At 42.3% G+C, this 11,257-nt stretch overlaps 1 protein-coding gene across 1 annotated transcript in view; it reads right to left on the minus strand.

Annotated features, from left to right (window-relative positions):
- Positions 1–9,738, minus strand: part of nrsn1 (neurensin 1) — a 33,373-nt gene extending 23,635 nt beyond the window's left edge. Inside the window, exon 1 of the mRNA XM_028817281.2 lies at positions 9,592–9,738. The gene's annotated coding sequence lies outside the window, so the exon portion shown is untranslated. The remainder of the gene's footprint in view (positions 1–9,591) is intronic.
- Between the last annotated feature and the right edge of the window lie 1,519 nt (positions 9,739–11,257).

The following is an 11,257-nucleotide window of genomic DNA, read 5'->3' on the forward strand; positions in this document are numbered from 1 at the left end:
GTCTTCTTAGAGAGTCAAGGCTGGGGGGCTGTCAAGAGGCAGGGCCTGTTAAAGCCCATTGCGGCCCTCCTTGTGTGATTTTGGGCTACACAAAAATAAATTGTATTGTATTGTACTGTAATTACTGCAAAAGGGGCTTCAACAAGGTATTGAATAAAGATCATGAATACTCGTCTCAATTAAATATTTCAGATTTTTATTTTTAACGAATTTGCAAAACATTCCTTAAATCCTGCTTTCGCTTTCTCATTCTGGGTTATTGAATGTTGTTTGACGAGGGAGAAAATGACATGAAACGTAGCAAAATGTGTAAAAAAAAGTGAAGGGATGTAAACACCTTCTGAAGGCGCTATATAATTCCTACCTCCCTGATACCCCCCATCCATATCACAAAACAACAACAACAAAACCACTCCGTTAAAGGCCAAGCCCCCCAATCATAACTGAGGACACAAGAAAGGAAATTGGAGGTGCTAAGAAAAGGAACAAATAAAATATTGAATTTTAGGACTTCAGCTGCTGTCCTCCACAGACCAAGTACAATACAATACAATACAGTTTATTTTTGTATAGCCCAAAATCACACAGGAAGTACCGCAATGGGCTTTAACAGGCCCTGCCTCTTGACATTGTGATTTAGGTGACAAATCATTAAAACTTATAATGGGCATTTCCAAGTGAAATAAGCAAAAATTAATAAAACCCAATGCTGAAGAGCAGTGACGTCCCTTCCTATATGTATATCACGCCCTGAGCGGAGGACCAATTGGCGGGGTGGTCCGCCTAATGGTGTTATTGCTGTTGCAGGAATCATTAAATTAATGCCACCTACAGTCACCTGTTGTGATCATCTTCCATTAATGAGCAGGGAGCAGAGAGACAGCACTCAAGAGCACAGAAAAGAAAGAAAAATGAAAGCATGAAGAAGCACTTGCAGGTGTGTTTTGAAATCAAAATTTGCCCAACTTCCAGGTAAGCTAGTTAAAGTTACATCAGTCACCTCTACACTAAAGCAACAATGGAGCAAGCACAGCATTCTGTGTAATAGTTTTGATATCAAGTGCTTAACAGATATTATCTGATGTTACAGTGCCCAGCTGAGACATGGATGCGGATTCTTTATTACCGCCACGCAGACTTCGGCACCTACAGATGTTGTTAAACGTTAGTCGGCATATCAAGTGCTCAATGTTGTTGTACTGAAGACACGTTTGGAAATTTCAACAACATGCAGGGCTCTCTTGCTTGCTCGTTAGTGGTTGGCTGAATTGTGTTAATTGCACCAAGCAACCTTGACATCCAAAAAGAGCAATTAGCTCAGATTGTCACAATCTGTGAGTCTGGAGACCATCTTCGTGGCTCTGGAGAGATAAGCATTTCCACCCCAGGGGGAGAGGGGGCACTAACGGTAACAATCTCTTTTCCGTTTCTTGTAGGATAGGACGACGCCCTGGTGAAGCCGAGTCCTTTATGGTCCAGACCATATAAAAGATGCCTGACCCAAGAAGGAGGAGTCTCGTTTGGACCCTCGAGGACAAAGGACATCCAAAAAGAGCAATTAGCTCAGATTGCAACAATCTGTGACTCTGGAGACCCATCTTCGTGGCTCTAGAAAGATAAGCATTTCCACCCCAGGGGGAGAGGGGGCACTAACGGTAACAACAACCCGGCAAAGCACCACCTCTTCCAGTCCAGACGATATAAAAGGTGCTCCACCACCAGAAGTAGGAGTCTCATTTGGGTCTTAGCCTCAGAGGAGGACAGAGGACATCCAAAAAGAGCAGTTAGCTCAGATTGTCACACATGTGCACCGAGAGACCATCTTCCTGGCTCTGGACAGGTAAGCACTTCCACCCCAAGATGAAAGGGGGCACTAATGGTAACATTCTCTGTTCCTTTTCCCCTAGCACAGGACAACGCCCCAGCGAAGCCTAGCCCCATATGGCCTAGACGATGTAAAAGGTGCTCCACCCTCAGAAGGACATCCAAAAAGAGCAGTTAGCTCAGATTTCCACATGTGTACCTGGGGACCATCTTCGTGGTTCTGCTAATGACAAACATTCTCTTCTCCTTTTCCTGAAGCTCAGAACAATGCTCCAGTGAAGCCCCGCCCCGCCCCGTATGGTCCAGATAATATAAAAGAGGCTCAACCCCCAGTAGGAGGAGTCTCATTTGGGCCTTAGCCTAAGAGGAGGACAGAGGACATCCAACAAGAGCAGTTAGCTCAGATTGTCACACATGTGTACCTGGGGACCATCTTCGTGGTTCTGCTAATGACAAACATTCTCTTCTCCTTTCACTGAAGCTCAGGACAACACCCCAGTGAAGCCCCTCCCCATATGGTTCAGACAATGTTAAAGGTGCCCCCCCCCCCTCAGAAGGAGGAGTCTCATTTGGGCCTTAGCCTAAGAGGAGGACAGAGGACGTCCAAAAAGAGCAGTTAGCTCAGATTGTCACACATGTGTACCTGGGGACCATCTTCGTGGTTCTGCTAATGACAAACATTCTCTTCTCCTTTTCCTGAAGCTCAGGACAACGCCCCAGTGAAGCCCCGCCCCGCCCCGTATGGTCCAGATGATATAAAAGAGGCTCAACCCCCAGTAGGAGGAGTCTCATTTGGGCCCTACCTTAAGAGGAGGTCAGAGCTCCAATTCATTCCAGTTCTTTACGAAGCCCTGACTGTTCGCTTGCCCCTAGTGACTAATTTTTTTTAGTTGGCACAGTCGGCACCCCAACCCTTTTTCCCTGCCTACTTTGAGCTGCTTACTCGGCTGCATTTACAAGATTAACTTCAAATGTTGGTTAATTTTATTGGCCGCTGACATTACTGATGAAGTTGAGGTCTTATTGCTATTTACTGTCATTTGAAAGACAAAATGAATTTTAGAAGAAGACTCCCCTTAGGACCCCAAGTTTGGTTAGGGGCAGCCCTGCTAGACAGTAATCAATCCAGAAGGAACTCCAACTTGAACCAACAAGACCTTCGGAGACTACAAAGCTCAACATGAAAGCTTTCTTTTGATGATAATTAAAAGGAATAGAATTGTCATTATGGAGAAAAGGGAAGGGAGAAGGGTGATTTCTCAGTTTAGTAAACAGAAAAACAAATGACAGACTGAAGACCAAACGGTCAAAACTTGAATACACTCCCAGAACACATGGAAGAAGATATGAAGAACATCAAGTGAACCAGAAATGAACCAAAGGATCAGAAACCAGACCCAGAGACAGAGGAGAGCTCTTTTGAACATGACCAAGAACATCCAAACTCCAAACAGGACAGAATTCAAAGGAGGCATGAAGGCAAGGTTCAGCATTACTTGTAAGTGACAACGTAACCTTTTACTGCAAAATGTGTCAACTTAGAATTTCTAATTAAGCAAAATGTGAATTTTATTTTAAGCAATTGAGCAAAATCTAAGGTATATGCTAAAATATCTGATGTATGATTGTTGTGGCCACTAGGGGGCCCCCCCTTCCCCAAACCTCAGACACAATTCTACCAACTACAGTCTTGGATTCAAAACTTGACCTTTTTGTTAACAAAAACACCTTGGACAAGTTTCTACTTTTAAACAGCACAACCACAGATACAAATCCAAGTCTTTTTATCCTCCTCCACTCTCCTCTAGGCATGTTTTGCTCCCATTTCCAACTCCTCAAATGAATGTACGGGTGGCTCCTTTTATGTAAGACCTGGGAGTGTTTCGGATGTCGGGACTCTGCATAGGGGAAAGCACTTCTGGGTTAGTCATAAGCCTTCCCTGCAGCACCCCCTGGTGGCACACACGGATCCCACCGTGACTGCCATCATGGAATTACAATTCCCAGAATTCCCTGTGTATGTATTGATATATGCCACCCAACGCACCAGGGGTGCAGAGAGTTTTGGAAGGCTATGTCCCCATGTCCATTCACCACTTTGGCCGCCTGAATGGGCAAGAGTCCTTTGTCGAACCTCACCAGGGTGCCAGTCCATCCATATTGGCATGGCATGCCCACCTCATGACTGAGACAGGGAACGCCTTGCCTATGACCACCCATTACGCTGGCTTCCTGGCCAGGCAAGGTAGCAGGGTCCATCCCAGCCGGGACACCAATCCATCCATGCCATCCATCACATAGGTTGAGGTAAGAAAGCAAACATTTGTGCGTTTTTCAAATGTTGACCCTTTCATCTTTGCAGGCTGAAATGCAAGTGTCCCATTCACCATCAACTCTACCTCTACGATAAGGATTCTACATTCTCACATAACTATTCTTGAAATTATTAGCATACTCATCATCATCTTGAGATGTTTCTTATTCCATTTCTTCCAAAAAAAAAATGATTTTGTTCTTTTATAACAACTTCCTCTCATCCTTGTATTGTTGCATTGTAATCTCTCATTGTAAGGCTCTTGAAATGTAAAGGTGGCATTATAATGGTAGTACAGACAGATCTTCGACAAATGCAGTGCATATGTCTCTTTTACATGCTATTTGGTATGGGATTCATAAAAGAAGTGTTCATGTTTGTGATGTGCCATTTGTTGCCATGACAAATTGAAATGCATTTTATAGGCACAAATATTGGTGATGTGCCATCTGCTGGAATGACAAATGCAATGCATTTTATTGGCACAAATGTTTGTAATGTGCCTTCTGTTGGAATGACAAATACATTGCATATGTCTTTGTTATATGCCATTTGGTATGTGGTTCATAAGAGAAGTGTTAATGTTTGTGATGTGCCAACTGTTGGAATGACAAATGCAATGCATTTTATAGGCACGAATGTTTGTGATGCACCACCTGTTGGAATGACAATGCAATGTATTCCATTGGCACAAATGTTTGTAATCTGCCATCTGCTGGAATAACAAATGCAATGCATTCCATTGGCACAAATGTTTGTAATGTGCCATCTGATGGAATGACAAATGCAAAGCATATGGCTCTGTTAAATGCAATTCAGTATGGGAGTTATAAAAGCAGTGTTAATGTTTGTGATTTGCCATCTGTTGGAATGACAAATGCAATGCATTTTTGGCACAAATGTTTGTGATGTGCCATCTGTTGGAATGACAAATACAATGCATTTTATAGGCACAAATGTTTGTGATGCACCACCTGTTGGAATGACAAATGCAATGCATTCCATTGGCACAAGTTTTTGTAATGTGCCATCTGATGGAATAACAAATGCAAAGCATATGACTCTGTTAAATGCCATTCGGTATGGGAGTTATAAAAGCAGTGTTAATGTTTGTGATTTGCCATCTGTTGGAATGTCAAATGCAACGCACTTTTAGGCACAAATGTTTGTGATGTGCCATCTGTTGGAATGACAAACGCAATGCATTTTTGGCACAAATGTTTGTGATGCTCCATCTGTTGGAATGACAAGTGCAATGCATTTTATTGGCACAAATGTTTGTGATGTGCCATCTGTCAGAATGACAAATGCAATGCATTTTATGAACACAAATGTTTGGGATGTGCCATTTGTTGGAATGACAGAGACATAGCAACTGGACAAACACACAAATACACAGACACATAGGCACTTATCCTTTTATTAAGGTGGATTTTAAAACAAAGCCTGGTACCAAATGAGCTAATGTTCATGCTGCTTAGGTACGTTATGACTTTTCTATTATTCCAATGAGGTAAACTGCACCTAATTAAGAACAAGAAATTTCTACAAATATCTATGAGAGTTTAGGAATTTAGGAATTATGCCCTTCACATTTGCAGTATTTTATTAAGCATCTGAGTAATTTATTCTGATTCCATTTGTGAAATGGAGTAATGAAGACATCTGAAAAGAGTGAACAGGAGGCTAAGGCAGTTGGGGGTCTTCAAAGCTATTGCCAGAATGTTTGGTTTATCACATTGTACTTATTCTATAGCATACACTTTTAAATAGATATATAACAAAAACCAACTGTTGCGACTATATGACTGACAAAACATGTGTGGACCTAAACTCATAATTAGATGATAACGAGTGCTCTGAAAAAGAGAAGGCCAGCTTCTCATTAAAACTAATGACTGAATGCAAATGACTCGGTTGACTCCTAACTACTCTTAACAATGTGTAATTTAACACAGATCTTTATTGGGTGCTGTAGATTGAATACTTAAAACACACAAATGGGGTGTTTGGGTCTTCTCGTACAGGCAGCGTAGCCAAATGGGGTCTCAGTGCAATAATGCTGGTTCAGAACGCTCCGTTGACTCATGCAGAGACCTTAAGTAGCCGAGGTGGGCACATGACACTCCACTTTTCAAGTCGCTACACTGGCACCCTGAAGCAGCACATACTGTACATCTGTTTAGTTCATATCCTTGGTGCTTGCCTACAGAGCAGTCAATGGGTCATCTACTGTATATATACTCTATGGGGGTCCTATGCTCCTCTCACCCACCTGATGAACAACCTCTGGTGATGGTATCAAATCTCAAACCAGGCTCTTTTCTTGTGTAGCTCTAAGCTAGTGGAATGAGCTGCTCATGTAGCACCATTTCAAATTCGGACTCCCACAATCAGTTTAAGAAGCATTTGAAGACTCGTGTTTGGTGAATTTCTGTCTAACTGATATTCAGTTATATAAATTGTAACTCGCTTGTGTTTTGTTCTGAGTGTTTCACTTGTGATGACCCGTTTTATAAACTTATAATGTTCCACTTGTTCCCAAGCAGTCCTCCAGACTGATGTTTACTCGACCACTTTTGCAAGTCCCTTTGGATAAAAGCGTTTGCTAAGTAAATAAATGCAAATGTAAATGTTTACGCCCCTAGTGCTCCAGGTGTGCAATTACACTGGAGTGTGCAGTGTCTAAAAAGATCGGATCAATAAATGTATAAATGGATGCCAATCAAACAATCAACGTGGAGTATTTGGACAAATGCCTTTCTTACAGCAATGAACGAAGAGATCACAGACAAATGTTAATACTTTAAAACTACAACATATGAGATAACAAAAACTTCAACACTCAGAACGGCAAAAAAAAAAAACTTTAAAGAGTCAGACATCTTGTTTTTCTCACTGAAGATCGAAATCTTGTACAATTTACAAAAAGTTCAGAACAGTGCATTCTTCTTATAAAGATTAGGTTTTATATGATCAGCTACGTAAATAATAACCCGATGAGTCATCCGAGCCGATTCAGGCAAAGACAGCAACGAATGTGCAGCCCGAGGCGAATGACGTCTCATGTCGTATTTCTCCCTGCGAGAACTGCGCAAAGCTGCTCGTACCGAATTCTAATTAAATTGGTGCTTGCTAGGGTAGGCTCCAGCTTCCCCGCGACCTTGCTCAGGATAAGCAGGCTTGAAAATGGATGGATGGATGGATGGATGGATAGTTAGATGGGTGAATACATTTTTTTGGGTGGTGGGGGTATACCCTGATGCTATTAAATCCGATAAATGCCACTCGACAGATTATGGATTGGTGGCTGGATGGCAACGATATCACTCATTCTTATTAGCAGTTCAGCACCCCCATGTACATTTTAATGCAAAAACAGAAAACTATATAAAAACAACGATGGTAGCACATCACCTATAGCACGTACTGTAAATGCGTCTCTGAGGGGTCTGCACGTTCTCCTCGTGCAGGCATCCTCTGAACATTCTGTGCTTCTTCTACACAACACAAATCGCGCGATTCACCTGATTGTCGGAGGATACGAGTGTGGGCTCAAATGGATCGCCGTCCGTCCGCGCTGCCTCCTGCCCTTATAAATACCGAGTTTACTGTCTAGAACCAAGCGACACCGTAAAGGAAAAACAAAAACTGGGTCTAGGAAACGAATAGATGAAATTAAGGGCATTGCCTTGGATTCTTATTTAAAAAGGCACTTGTGGACATTTCTTTGCGAAATCACCCTGGACAGCACCTCGAAACCGCCACATATGAAATAGTAAGGGTGGGTGCGGGAAGTACAGTTATCGCCTTACAGTGCGGCTCAATCCCCAGTGCTGGAATGGATGCCCTCGGTGCCCTTGTGTATACGTGGAGTTTCTATAATATCCGTTTCCTGTCAAGTGATGTACCGGCGCCGGTCCTTGTCTGTGTGGAGTGTACCCGACATCCCGCGATTTTGGGATTAGACGAGTTTATGAAATGGATGGATGGATGGACACCAGTGAGCTCGGAATGAACTAAGAGCTCGATTTGCAATATACGGGCATCATGTTCGGGGTTTGCTCGTGCTCCACGCCCAGAGACAGCAGGGTGGGCTGTGACTCCACTCGACCCTATAAACGGAGAAGTGAATATAAGCATGTTGATTTAACACAAGCGATTTTTGCTACAAGTGTCTGCAACAATTAATCCTTTGTTTGTTAATTTCTGGTATTCTGAAGAACAATTTAAACACGATTAGTTAATCTTAGTAATCAACAATGCCCAGTCTTATAAATGTGAAATACCGATTTGTAATGTTCCCCTGCAGGTGACCTTTGATGAAAAGCTACAAAACGTTACTATTACAACGAGCACGATTTACATTTCACTCATGTGGAAAACGTTATAATTTAATAAAGTTGTATGTTATTTCCTAGATGCACCAATACCTTTCGTGCCCCTTTTTAATCGGGTTATTGTTTTTAATAAGAAACCACACTGTATTGTAACGCGTTTGTTGGGTTATTGTTTTTAATAAGAAACCACACGTTTGTTGTGTCCAACAGGAAAGGAAATTTATAAATCTTAGGTCACTGTGTGTATTACGGAGCGCAGTTACCTGAGACGTAAGGAACGAAAGCTTGGGGTGTGACAACAAAACCAAACCCGACCGAACTGTAAGATGACTTGGGTCAGCGCTCTCCTGGGGACTGAAATGTCTTAACCGCCTGCTCACGTAATCCGTGACGAAAGACACGAGCGCGAGCAGTGCTTAGTTTTGTTAGGATGGGGATTCGAATATCTATCTATCTATCTATCTATCTATCTATCTATCTATCTATCTATCTATCTATCTATCTATCTATCTATCTATCTATCTATCTATCTATCAGAGAGAGAGAGAGAGAGAGAGAGAGAGAGAGAGAAAGAGGCGAGCGATCAAAATAACAATCACAATCATAATAAACAATCACAATACAATGTAACAAAGATTTAGTCGGAAGGAAAACGCAATGCAATATCATATGCAATCAAGAAGTCTAAAGTACGAGCTCTACAATAACATTACCAAAGTTTGAAATAAAATCACAGTGAATTACTCGCTTCGGAAAGTACGCGTAAAGGTTAGAAAGGAAGAAAGGAATACACACAGCAAAGCCCCACATACCTGAGCAGTGAAAACATCGACTCTGTGGCATATTATGGGTTGTAGCACCACGTCTACAACGCATCCGATGCCTGTTTTTTTAAGCCGGTGTCGAAGTCGGGAGCATCCTCTCTGTAACCTTCTCTTTACATGCCCGCTACCCGTGACGTATCGTCCTTGCGTAGCTTAAACAAACAGCCGTCTTTCCAAAACAAATTCAGCATTAGTTGATGCACCACACGTCCGCGTGAATTGCATGCTACAGTAGGAAAATGATTGATATGAAAGGGTGAAGAAAGAAGATGTAAATATTTCTATATACCTGTCATAACCAGACTGTTGCCTGGAGAGTGATCGTTGCTGCAGCTCTCTCACTCCGGTCCCATCACTCTGAGCGCCGCGCTCTCTCATTCGATGAATTACATTCACCGATTCACAGCGCCGAGTGCGCAGGCGCACAGAGTCCACTGGACGCGAGGCGTGGGTGGCAGTACAATCAGCCCTCTGTGGAGTTTCAGACTTTCGTCAACTTCTGTATTGCAAAACATTGTGCGTCCTTGAGACTTTCAAAAAGGAACGGCCTCCTTTGATTTCACTCTCCTTTCGGATGCCTGCTTCTGTTTCTTTCACTTATGACAGTCCGCGTGGGTGCGTCTAGAATTCGTTTTAATGAATACACCGACATACAATAAGCGCTCGCGGAGGATTAAAAACACTTCAAAACGCATGACCTTCCACCTCGATCTTTATGTTATGGCTACTCTTAAAGGTGGCAGTGATTTGGGGAATCGGTGCCTTCAAGCGTTTACAGAGCAGGTGTACGTGCTATAGAAGATGAGACCGTGCTGGAAAGATTAGGGTTTTCGGTTACTTCACAGACGCGGTTTTTCTTAAATGTAATGCCTTTACATAACATAGTAAGGATTGAGAGGGATCAGATCAATGCAGCTGCAATCTTTTATTGGTGATCACAAAATCTTAGACTTATTTTCTGGAGTGCTAATCTTCTGATGACATGGATTCTTAAAATACCGGCTTGTTTTTTATGTACTGCTGACATTATGCAAACTCACTAGATGACTAGATTGTTCAGCATTATACTGACAGCACACTACTTCAGTGGTAAGTAGGATACGAGTCCAGTAAGTTGCGGACTCATGTTGCAACCTCAATGAGTTTTGGGGTCATCAAAGATTGGATTATGCCTATACTGTTATACAGTGCCTATAAAAAAGTATTCACCTTGAAAGTTTTATTGTTACACGACATTGAAATGAAGCATATTTATCTGGACTTTATGAACTTTTTTAGGAGAAAAAGTGAAAGTGAAAACAGATATCTGCAAAGTGGTCTAAAATAATTACAAGGATAAAACACAAAATATTGGATTGCATAAATATTCACTTCTTCTACAGACTTCTAGTGTAATACCAGCTCTTGCTATCTACAGAAGTTCTCAGATGATTCCTTCATCATAAGCTGCATTAATAATGGAGACAAGTTGGAGTGCAGGAGGCTTGTGGAGAACATCCATCTTGCAGTGCAGGGAGAACCACCTGAAGTTCAACGTTAGCAAGACAAAAGAGATGGTGATGGATGTCCAGCATGTCTAGGAGCCCCTGAGACCAGTGATAGGAAGTAGAGATAGTGAAGAGTTATAAGTACCCGAGGGTCCTTATGAACAATAAACTGGACTGGTCCGACAACACAATGCTGCTGTACAAGAAGGGCAGAGCAGACTGCACATTCTGAGGAGACTCGGGTCCTTCTGATGTGTGCAGCAAGCTACTGGAAACATTTTGCCAGTCTGTTAGTGCATTGTTTTACATTGTGGTCTCCTGGACAAGTAGTTAAGGTGATGCACAATGGCTGAAGAAACTTATCAGAAAAGCCAAATCCATCATAACCCTGGCCCTGGATGCTCTGGAGGCTGCTGTGGAAAAGTGGATTTGTGGCAAAATGTGTTGAACAATTCTGCCTATCACCAC

This window comes from Erpetoichthys calabaricus, chromosome 13 (genome assembly GCF_900747795.2).
Source record: "Erpetoichthys calabaricus chromosome 13, fErpCal1.3, whole genome shotgun sequence".
Classification (NCBI taxonomy): Eukaryota; Metazoa; Chordata; class Cladistia; order Polypteriformes; family Polypteridae; genus Erpetoichthys; species Erpetoichthys calabaricus.